Here is a 12,704-nt window from a genome sequence, read left to right as displayed (position 1 = left end):
GAAAACCCAAACAGATGGAGAAATACACCATGTTTAGTAACCGGCAAAATCAAAATTGTTAAGATAGCAATCTCATCAAACTGACCTATAGATTTAATCAATCTCAATCAAAATCCCCACAGGTTGTTTTATATAAACTGACAAATTGCTTTTAAAATTTATATGAAAATGCAGAGGATCTAGAATACCCAAGATAATTTTTACAAAGAAGAACAAATTTGAAGGACTTAGATTACCTGATTTCAAGATTTATTACAAAGTAACTGTAATCAAGACAGTGTGGTATTTGTATAAAAATACAGCACCATTGAAACAGAATGGGAAGTTTAGAAACAGACCCACATATACACAGTCAACTGATTTTCAATAAAGGTGCCAAGGGAGTTCAATGCAGAAAAGATAATCTTTTCTTTTTAAGATTTGATTGGGGAATTGGGAGAGGGGAACAGCATTGGGGAATTGGGCAAGGGGAACAGACAAGTTGCCGTCCTTTTGTTCTTCAGTCTAGTTGTGGAAGACATCGCTTCACTGGCCCATGTTGGTATTATCATTGCACTCTTACCGGGTGAGGCAGTCACTCACCGGCCATTGGACGGCTGCTCACGGTGGCTCACAGCAGCTCACAAAAGCTCACGCCCGCTGCCAGCCAGCCCCACTGCAGCCTATGCCGACACTGGCGACTCACGGCAGCCCAGCTCCAGGTCGAGTTGTTGTTCGCCATCTTAGCTGTAGAGGGCGCAGCGTCACTGGCCCTCATATGTGGGATCTGAACCGGGGTTCTGCTGCTCAGTGCTGGCATCCCAAGCCAACTCCTAACCAATGCTCCACTCAGCCAGCCCAGGATAATCTTTTTAACAAATGGTTCTGAAACAGCTAAATATTTAAAAGTAAAAAAATGAACAAGATCATTATCATATCACACCATAATCTAAAAGTAGATCACAGATCTAGATGTAAAAGCTTAAACTATAAAACTTACAGAAGCAACCATGAGAGAAAACCTTAGTGATCTTAGATTCGGCAAAAATTATTAAATGGGACACAAAAATCACAAATAAAAGGAAAAAATAAATTAATTGATTTCCATCAAAATTAAAACTTTTGCTCTTCAACAAATACTGTTAGAAAAATAAAAAACATGCCACAGGGCCGGCCGAGTGGCGCGATGGTTAAGAACTCGCTTGGGATGCCAGAGGGCCCCGGTTCGGATCCCACATATGAGGGCCAGTGACACTGCCCTCCACAGCTAAGATGCTGAACAACAGCTCAACCTGGAGCTGGGCTGCCATGAGTCGCCGGCGACGGCGTGGGCTGCAGTCCCTGTGGCAGTGGATTGCCATGGGCTACCGTGTGTGGCCAGCAGCCAGCGTGAGCGGCCAGCAGCCAGCGTGAGCGGCCAGCAGCCGCAGTGAGCGGCCGTCCAGAAGCCGGCGACTGATCTGCCTCGCCAGAGAAGAGCGCAATGATGGTGCCAACTTGGGCCAGTGAAGCAACGTCCTCCACAACTAGACTGAAGAACAAAACGACAGCAACTTGTCTGTTCCCCTTTCCCCAATTCCCAGCACTGTTCCCATCCCCCCAATTCCCCAATAAAAATCTTTTAAAAAAACAAACAACAACAAAAAAAAACATGCCACAGATTGGGAGAAAATATTTGCAACACATATAGTCAACAAAGGACTTATATCTAGAATAATAAAAAATTGTATCTCAATAATAAGACAAACAGCTCAATAAAAAATGGACAAAAGATTTGAACTGACATTTCACCAAATAGAATGGCAAATTGGTACATGAAAAGATGCTCAACATCATTAGTCTTTAGGGAAATGCAATTTAAAACCACACGATACCACTTCACAACCACTAGAATGACTAAAATTAAAAAGACGTATCACTCCAATTGTTAGTGAGGATATGGAGCAATTGGAACTTGCATACTGTGCTGGTGGGAATATAAAATGGTGTAGTCACTATGGAAAACAGATTGTAATTGCTTAAAAAGTTACCACATGATGCAGCCATAGGTATTCACACCTAGGTATTTACCAAAAATATGATAAATGAAAGTAAATGTCCACAGAAAAACTTGTACACAAATGTTCATAGTTGCTTTATTTGTAACAGCACGAAACTAGAAATAGCTCAAATATCCATCAACTGATGAATGGATAAATAAACGGTTTTATATGCATATAATGAATACTCAGCAACAAAAAAAGAACCAACTATTGATAAATGCAACAATATGGCTAAATCTCAACATAATTATCTTAGTGAAAAAACTCAGACACTCCCCCACCAAAGTACATACTGTTTGAATTTCCATTTATATAAAAATCTAGAGAATGCAACAGTAACAGAAAGCAGATCGCTATTGAATGGTGACAGGCTGGGTAGGCAGGTATAGATTATAAAGGGCATGAGGAACGTTTTGGGGATGATAGTTATCTTCATTATCTTGATTGTGGTGCTAGTTTCACAGTGTATATGTACAATGTCAAAACTTATCAGTGGTACACTTTACACATGTACTCATACAGCTTATTGTACCACAATCATACCTCAGTAAAGCTGTAAGAAAATCAATTGTACTCTAATGTATTTTCATATACTAGCAACAAGCAATGGGAAAATAAAACTTGAAATACACCATCTATATGAGAATCAAAAATGTCAAATACCTAAGAATAAATCTAACAAAAGATGTGTAAGACCTCTCTACACTGAAAATTATACAACATGATTGACAGCAATCAAAGATGGCCTACATAAATGGAGAACTATTCCATGTTCATGATAGGAAGACTCAGTATTGTCAAGATATTAATTCTCCTCTGTGTGATCTGTAGACTGAAAACAATCTCCATCTAAACCCCCAATTGGTTTTTTGTGGAAGTTGAGAGATTATTTTTAATATATATATGGAAATGCAAAGAATCTAAGATAGCCAGGGAAATCTTAAAGAATTAGACAAAGTTAGAGGACTTATGTTATCAAATATTAAGATTTAGTAAAAAACTAGTAATTAAGACAGTGTGGTATTGGCACAAGGACAAATAGATGCATGAAGAAAATAGAGGGTCCAGAAAAGACCCACACATATATGGTAATGCAAATGTCACTGCAATTAAGCAGAGAAAGGACGATTTTTATAATAAACGCTACCAGAGCAATTAGATAACCCTCTACAAAAAAATGAATCCTGCCTCCTAGCTCATATCATACACAAAATAAACTCCAGATGGATCATAGATCTAATTGTGAAAGGTAAAACAGTATAACTTTTAGAAGAAACCATTAAGAAATCTATATGCCCTTAAGTATGCAAAGCATTCTTAAACTGAAAACAAAAGCACACAACATTAAAGATGCTAAAAAGAAAAGTCACATAGCAGAAGAAAGTATTGTAACATATATTTGACATGACTGATATTCAGAATTTAATAGGAACTCTTACATGTAAATAAAATAGGCAGAAAACCCGGAGGGAAATGGGATTTTCTGAACAGGCATTTCACAAAGGAGGCCATCTACATGGTCAATAGATATGTGAAAAGGGCTAAACATCATTACTCATCAAAGAAATATAAAAATGTAAATTAAAAACCCGATACAATACCATTACATACCCAACAGAATGACTAAAATTTAAAAGGCTAAAAATACTAAGTGTTGAATACGGAGCAAACGGATTCTCATACACTGCTGGAAAAGGTGTTAGCTGTGTAACCATTCTGAAAACTCTTTGGCAGGATCTGCTAAACCAAGCAAACATGTACCCTGTGATCTAGCATTTCCACTTCTTAAGAATATATCCAACAGGGATGTGTGCATACGTTCATCAAAAGACGTATGTTCACGGAAGCACCATTCCTAACAGCCCCAAATGGAAACAACTAGAATGTCCATCAACTGCAGAATAAAGAAGTTGCAGTGTATTCACCCCATGAGAACAAACTATAACCACATGGATAGAGCTTACCCTGATGATGTTGAGTAAAAGAGCCAGCCAGACATGAAAGAGTGCGTACAGTAGGATTCCACTTCTGTACAGTTCACGAACAGGGAAGTCACCAACAGTGTTGGAAGTCAGGGTAGCAGTCCTCTTAGCAGAGGCAGCAACTGAGAGGGGGCCCAAGGGTGCTTCTGGTGCTCACCCTGTTACTTGATCTGGGTGCTGGTTCTGAAGGGTTCATTCACCCTTTGAAAAGTCACACAGCTTTACAATTATGATTTGTACACTTTTCTTTTGTATGTCACACTTTGGAGAAAAGGCTGACTTACTTTGTGGAAAGTGCTGTGACAGAAACCAACAGGGTGCTGGAAAGAGAGTTTGGTCAATCAGGGCAGGCTCCTTGGAGGAAGAGGAATTCAGCTGAGAGCAAGAGGGTAAGGAGGAGCCTGACGTGAGAGGAGCAGCGGGGAAGAGCTTCTTAGGCAGGAGTGACAGCGTGGATAGACAGCAGTGTGATAAATCAGAACTTTTCCCCCTGGAAACCACTGGCTGGAGAGGGATCACAGCCTAACAGACCTGCCTTGGGTGGCCATTTAACCATCTTTAAAATTAACTCTTATCACTTCCTGGGGTTCTCACTTTGGTCCTCAGTTTTCCTCTCTCTCCTGCTAAAAAAAACGAAAAAGCCTCTTTGAAGGCACCAAAAAGGAGCTCTGGCTTTCATTTCTCTGTTACTTATCCTTAGCTGTTAATTATTTTTCTTTAATATAGAGCAAGAATCAGCAAACAGGTCCAAACTTGCCCATAGCCTGTTTCTGTAAAGTTGTATTTGTTTACATATTGTCTATGGGTGCTTTGTGCTACCACAGGAGAGTTGAGTTGTTGCAAAGGACTGTATGGGCTGCAAAATCTGAAATATTTGCTACTGACCCTTTGAGGAAAAAGTGTGCAGACCCCGGGTATGGAGCGCCAGCGGTGCTTACCATAGCCATCCATCCCATTTACCCCACTGTGTTCTGCCCCCATGTCAAATGCCCGAGGCACCATGCTAGTGCATCTCCTTCCACAGGCCCACCCTCCCAATTCCCCACTCCTGGAAGTTTTAACCTGCACTGTCTCTGCTCAGCCAGCCAGCTGTGATGGGGCCCTCCTGCCATCCAGACATGAGCGATCTAGCTCCAAAAGTACATCTTACAACCTGCTTACTCAGACCAGTCCTGGCACCAAATATTGGAGGTTGGGTGCTGCAAAAGTAGATGCCCAGATGGAGTTTGGGGTGCAAGATGTGTACTAGGGGTTAATACCTGTGAAGGAAGAAGGAGAAAGCAGGGTTGGGCAGAGGGAGAAGTGGAAGTCTGATGAAAGCTTGATGAAGCCTTGGTCCACTGAGGGTAGTTCTGGTCCCATCCTGACCATCAGAGAGAGTGTCCTGAATCAGCCAAGATGGCTGGATTTTATACACCCTCCTCACTTACCCACTAGACGCAGACTGCCCTGGGAGGGACATGACCTTGGCAAGGGGGTTCTCTACAGCTGAAGCAGACCCTGCAAGAGTCGACAGCTGGAAGTGGCTTGATCACACTGCCCACAGCTGGACAGTAAGGCCCCCTGAAGGGGAGAGGCAAGACTCTACCAAGTGGACTGAACTGAACTGCCCAGGGTCACACAGCTAGGGAGTGGCAGGGCTGGGATTCAGATTTAGTCGGCCTGGCTTTAAACTCCATGTTTTCTCCACTGTAGCCCACTGCCTCATGCAAAATGATTACTGAGTGCTAAAAACATTTTATTAATCAAAGACAAATAACAGTAGGCCAGATATGACCAGCTTGAGCCAGCCAGAGTCACTCTTGCAGACACACAGGGACCTGCGTAATCGTGTGTTCACTGTGTGTTAAGCGCTGGGCTAAGTACTTGACCTGGATAATCCCTACAGCAGCCCCTGAAATAGATGCTACTATTCTCCCCTTTTTATATTGAGAAAAATAGGCTTTGGAGAATTGAAGTGACTTGGCGAAAGCCAACTGTCACTCCTATACTGGATGCAAGAAGGTCTATCTTTAACAAAAGTAGTTGCTGTGTTAGTTTTCTTGTATCTTCCTAATGTAGGGAACTGTATAATTTTAAGCTTTTTGAAATATTTTAAATAGCCCAAAGAATCCCACTCATCACCATTACAGAAACCCGGAGACCCTGGTAAACAAAATGGGACATTTGCCTATGTTAACAACAGGGCCTGGGAAAGGTGGGCTGGAATATGTCCAAATGTGAGGAGGGGCACAGGATAATAACCCATTGATTTTGGGCTTCCTCTCTCTGTCCACTGTTTTGAGACTATTGATTTCCCCATGAAGATCCTGCATTACAAAAGGCAGCATTTACTTCCTTCTGTTTTGTTTTGTAAAACAGCATGGACTCTGCAATCAGGCAGACAAGAATCCAAACCTGGATGTGGCTCCTTACTGGCTGTGTGTCCTCCACTAAATAGCTTCACCTCTCTGAGGCTTGGTTTTTCCAACTGTAAGGTCTGGCTTATACAACATCCCTATGTCTGGCATTGCTCTGAGGGAATGCTTGTAAAGCTAAACGTGAAGCATAGCATGCAGTGGCACTCAGCAAATGGTTCTTGAGCTCTGGTCACTATGGGACCCAGCTCCTTGGCCACGCAGGTAATAGATGCCTGTTGTTTTCAGCTCAAGGTCACCCTCTGCACACAGAAGCCCTGCCTCAGTTCACATGCAAGAGCTCTCTTTTCCTCCTCAATTGCCAGAGAATACCCACCTCCCTGACTCCTGGCCAAGTGTGAATTCTTCCTATCACCTCTAAAGAACTACATCTTGAAGAGACGGGAGAAGTTGGCCACTAGAGCCAGGCTGGTTTGTTTCATTTAAGTCACCTTTCAGTTGTGTGATCCTGGACAAGTTTCTTAACCTCTCTGGGTTTCCAATTTTTTATCTGTAACAATTTTTTCTTAACAATTCCACCTACATCATGGATTGTGGTGAGGAGTCAATGGGCATTGGATGTGAAGGCTCCTTGCACAGGCTGGCATACTGGAGGTGCTAAATAGATGTCCGTCCTCTTTTCCTGTTGCTATTCCCATGTATTCTAAGCCAACATTTTCACCAGAGACCCCTAAAAAGTCCTATCCTAGCCCAGGTCTTTCTACAATCCTGGTAACACTCTGGTATAGCTACTTGAAAAACAAAAATCAACAAGTACTGTCATAGTGATGATGGTGATGATGGTGATGATGATGGTGGTGATGATGATGATGGCTAACTGTATTGTGTTTAAAATCAGTCCCAGCTCATGTCCCCATGCTGTTTCCAATCTAGTGGGGATGGTGGACACTGATCCACAAACCACAAGCTCTAGGAGTGAGAGGTGCATGTGGCAGCTCAGTAACTTCTCAAAAGAACCCTATGAGATGGACACTATAACTATTGTTTTCCAGGTGAAGCAACTGAAACTCTGAGAAGTTATGATTCTTGTTCAGAGTCACCCAACTAGTAAGAGGCAAAGCTCACATTTGAGCCCAGGTCTTTCTTCCTATACTCAAGTTGTGAAACAACTGTAGAGGTGGCAGATGAACCTCATCAAACTTCAAAAAGACAGAATCCCTGTTGGGCAGAAGCTGACCATTCAACATTTTCAAATATGAGTCCGCTTCAGTTATTAACACTGTTACATGAAGCATATCTGAGAAGGAAGAGGGAGGACAGACCCCCACCCCAAGAAACCATAATGCTTTGTTTTGAAAATCTGGATCTGTCAGAATCGTAAGTTAGAGGAAGGGAGGCTGAGGTCGCATATGATCTAACTCCTCTATTTCACAGATGAGTGAAATGAGGCTCAGAGAAGGTAAGAGACTTGCTCAAGAACACAAAGAAATCACTAGCAACTGGTTTCTCCCCATGTTTATATATCAATCCCAGGAAAGATTCTAATTGGCCTTTTTGGGTCACATGCTCACCCTTGTACCACTCATTGTATCCAGAGGGCAGCCCTAACTCCCTGAGTGACAGCCCCACCAAAACCAACCAAACACTCTTCCTTGAGATGCTGCAGGACTGGCTCCTTCTCAGGTCTTGGGCAAGAATGCTACCTCTTCAGAGAGGCCTTCCTCAACCATTCTACCAAAAGGAGACCACCCCCTCCTCCAAATCCATTTCCCTTTTTATATTTATCCATAATACTTATTAGTCTTTGATAATGTTTATTTCTCGTTCCTCATTAGAATATAAAGAAGGTCCTGGAAAAGAGGGGCCTTATCTTATTTCTTGAGCACTGTATCCCCAGTATCTAGAATAGGACTTGGCATATAAAGGTGCTTGATAAATATTTTTAAATTAGAAAAAAAAAAGTGGGGAAGGAATTTCTCAAAAAATCTGGAAGAAGACAAAAAGAAAAGCATGCTGGACATATATACAGCACCCACAACAGCCACTACGGAATTCCTAGCATTTCATTTTTAGAAAAAAATGGATAAAGCAAATAATATTTCAATCAGAAAAAAAAAGTTAGTGAGAGGTCTGTGATCTTTGATTTCTCATCTATCTGTCAGAGTAGGCTGGGACCTTCTTGATGGCAGAATGGGGACTTAATCACCTCTGCTTGCTTGGCACTTACCAGAGCTTGACACATAGCAGGTACTCAAATAAGGATTTGGGATGAATAAACCCAACTGTAATATCTTAGTCCAGGCTTCTGAAACATTAATTTAGACTTATGCATTCTACTGTCTAATGTAAAAAATCCATTACTGTGCATTTGAATTACCTTGGGATCTTGTTAAAATGCAGATTAAGATTCAGTAGGTCTGGGACCGGCAGGGGACTCTGCATTCCTAACAGGCTCCCAGGTGCTTCTGCTGCTTCCCAGGTGCTGGGGTGAACCACACTTTGAGAGCAATCTCAGTCTATTGGCAAGAAATCTTTGGACGTCTTGCTATACAAAGAGGTGAAATAAAGAGCCAAGAAGGGCTTTCCAGAAGGAAAAATGTTAGGAGGATCAGGAGACCCAGATTTTAGCCCCAGGTCTCCCACCTATGAGCCAGTGAACTTGGACAAGTTTCTCCCTCTGAACCTCAGTCCCCATTGCCAAGTCAGGACGACCTAACCTGCTCTGCCCGCCTCACACATGGTGTCTGAGCTGCCACAGTGAGGGCCAAGGGCTGGTGGAGGGTGGGGGCTGTCCAAGTTGAACTAGCCCATTGCTGCCCTGGGTGAGTTCTAGGAACCTACACATTAGCATGCCTTGCAAGGATGTGAGGAAGCGTTAAGATTAACACACACTGCAGAAGAGAATCCCTGAACTCCCACAGCTGCTCGCCAGCATGCTGATCGCAAATGTTATACTTAACCCTACTTCATAAATTCTCACTATCCATATTCTGGTTGTTTTCAGTTTTCTAAGGTTGTTCTCTCCCAATAGCCAGACCCCACCTTTTATAAGGATCTTCTGATCTCTGGCTCTCACCCACCCTCTTTCTGAAAAAAAAACAACACCATACACACACACACACACACACACACACACACACACCCCAAAAGACCTACTTATGCCTTATAAAATTAATAAAATGATAGCTTAACATTTATTAAGTACCAACTCTGTGCCAGAGGTATTGATAAGACCGCTAAGTCAATTATACTGGTGTTTTCCAAAATGTGGTAAACATCAATGACAGTAGGTGATATCCAGGGAAGTGTCATTCTAATAATTATATTATGATTGGGTTACCTTTGTTTGTGGTAAATAATACCGTCTTTTCACTTAGGGTAGTAATGTTATCTTCTTTAAATATAAACATAAACAAAATAAGTCAACAGAAAGGAAAAACAAATTAAAACCACAATGAGATACCACTTCACATCAACTAGAATGGATATAATAATAATAAAAAAAAGACAGATAACAAGGGTTGAGGATATGGAGAAATTGAAACCCTCATACACTGCTAGTGAGAATGTAAAATGGTACAGCTGCTTTGCAAACTAGTCTGACAGCTCCTCAAAAGGTTAAATATAGAATTGCCATATGACCTAGAAATCCCACTCCTAAGTATATACCCAAGAATTGAAAACATACATCCATGCAAAAACCTGTACGTGAATGTTCACGGCATTAATCATAATAGCCAACCAAAAATTGAAAACAGCCCTCATGTCCATCAACTGATGAAAAGATAAATAAAATGTAGTATGTCCATACAATGGAATATTATTCTGCCATAAACAGGAATGACGTATTGATAAATGCTACAACATGGATGAATCTTGAAAACATTATGCTAAGTGAAAAGAGCCAGACACAAAAGGCCACATATTTTTATTCCATTCATATGAAACATCCATAATGGGCAAATCAATAGAGACAGAAAGTAGATTATGGTTTCCTAGGGTTGGGGGAAGGGTGAGCTAGGGGAAAATGGGGAGAGAGTTGCTAATCAGTACAGCATTTCCTTTGGGGGTAATGAAAATTGGGGTGTTCAAAATTGATTTTGGTGATACTTGCACAACTCTATAACTATATTAAAGACACCAAATTGTATACATTAAATGAGTAAATTATATTATGTGAATTATATATCAATAAAGATGTTACAAATATATGCACAGTAATACCTTGGTTTGCGAGCATAATTCGTTCTGAAAACAAACTACTCGTATTGCAAGACATCACTTGTTTACCATGTTAAAATGTATTAGAAATGTTTGCTCGTCTTGTGGAACACTCGCAAACCATGTTATTCGCAATCCAAGGATTTACTCTATATATAGAGAAAATATTAGATAATACTACATATGGCATGCGAATATGGAAATAATACTAAAGAGACAGATATGATAAATACAGCACTGGGAAACACTGGATTAGATCAGCAGTCCTTTTAATAACCACGAGGCCAACATTTTGTTTTGTTTGTTTGTTTGTTTTACTGTTGTACAGGAAATTGGACTCCAAGAAGTGAAAATTGCTCATCCAAAGACAAAGAGTTTTAAGTGGGTTTTAAACCCAGGCTGCTGACTCCAAAACAGTGCTCTTATCTGACGTGCTTCTTGGGCCCCCAGCTCTTAAATTTAGCTCTCACCCATACTTTTCTAATGATCCCACTCCCCTAACAGTGCCTCTCTGGGACTTGGGTCTGACCTACACCAATGGGTATCACTATAGCTTTGACTTGGGCTAGTAGCCAAGACAGAAGGTATCAGTGGTAGTTTCCAGGTAGTGTGAAAGAACAAGGTCATTGTACAGAGGAGAAAACTGAGGACCATGTCACACAATCAGAGGCACCACTAAGACTCCTGGAGAGAGGTCTATGGCCAACATGACTAAGATACCCACCAAGTATCACCCTGTCTACATGCAATTATTGCTAGAAAATGGCTGCCCAGCCAAGGACATTTCCCAGATGCCCTTGCATTTGCGTGTTGCCTCAGAGACAGCCAGACTTCAAGATGGCCCCGAATTACCCCTCCTCCTGCCATCCATACCCTTGTGTTATCTCCTCCAACACTGAATAGGATTGACCTGTGTGACCAATAGGATATCACAGAAATGATGGTATACAATTTCTGAGACCAGGTCATAAAAGATATTGCAGCTTCCACCTTGCTCTCTTGCATCACTTACTTTGGGAAAAACTAGCTGCCAAGTTCTGAGGACACTCAAGCAGCCCGATGGAGAGCTCTACATGGCAAAGAACTGAGGCCTCTTGCAAACATCTGGGTGAGTGCACCACCTTGGAAGCAGATCCTCTAGCCCTGGTCCAGCCTTCTGATGATTGCAGCCCCAGCAACCTTGGCTGCAGCCTCCTGAGAAGCCCTGAGATATAACTACTCAGCCAAGCTGTTCCTTATTTCCTGACCCATAGAAACCATAGGTAATAAGTGTTTAGTGTTTTAAGCCACTAAGTTGTGTAATTTGTTATGCAGCAATAGATAATTAGTACACTCTGTGACTATCCCTGCCAAAAGAATGTAAGCCAAAAAGTTATGTGCCACTCCAGGCCCATATGGTTAAGATACAGGTATGCCTTTTTGACTTTTTCTTCCTCTTCCCACAGAGGTTTTTTTTCCCCCTCAAACAGATATTTGTATACCATGTTCATAGCAGCATTATTCACAATAGCCAAAAGGCAGAAACAACTCAAGTGTCCATCAATGGATGAATGAATATGAATAAACAAAATGTGATATACACATACAATGGAATATTATTCAACCTCAAAAGGAAGGGATTTCTGATCCATGCTACAATGCATAAAGGCATTATGCAACATGAAATAAGCCAAATACAAAAAGACAAATACCTTATTTGCCGGCATATAAGACGATTTTTTGGCCCTGAAAAATATGCCTCCAAGTGGGGGGTCGTTTTATACGCCAGGTACACTTCAGATAGACTGCCCATAGTGCTTGCCCCGTGCCATAGTGGCCTCCCGATGCCCGCCCACTTCATTCCACATACCGTTCAGGCATCAGCAGCGCTGCTGGGTGTATGCTCAGCTGTTATGCGATTTTGCTGTTATGCGATTTTGCGAGTGTGGTAAATTCGGGTTACCGTATATTTCTTTACATATGCATTGAAGATTCGCGATTTTGCGCTATCATGGTGCCTGTTAGAATGTTGAAGAGCTCGTACTTGCGCACTAGTGAGGTCCCAGGGAGATGCTGATGCAAGGGTGGACCAGACTGCTATAGTGACAGGGCGGGCAAACAGGGAGCAGGGACCAATCAAATCA

Source organism: Hipposideros armiger, unplaced genomic scaffold (genome assembly GCF_001890085.2).
Source record: "Hipposideros armiger isolate ML-2016 unplaced genomic scaffold, ASM189008v1 scaffold_152, whole genome shotgun sequence".
Taxonomy (NCBI): domain Eukaryota; kingdom Metazoa; phylum Chordata; class Mammalia; order Chiroptera; family Hipposideridae; genus Hipposideros; species Hipposideros armiger.
This window is presented reverse-complemented; position numbering follows the sequence as displayed.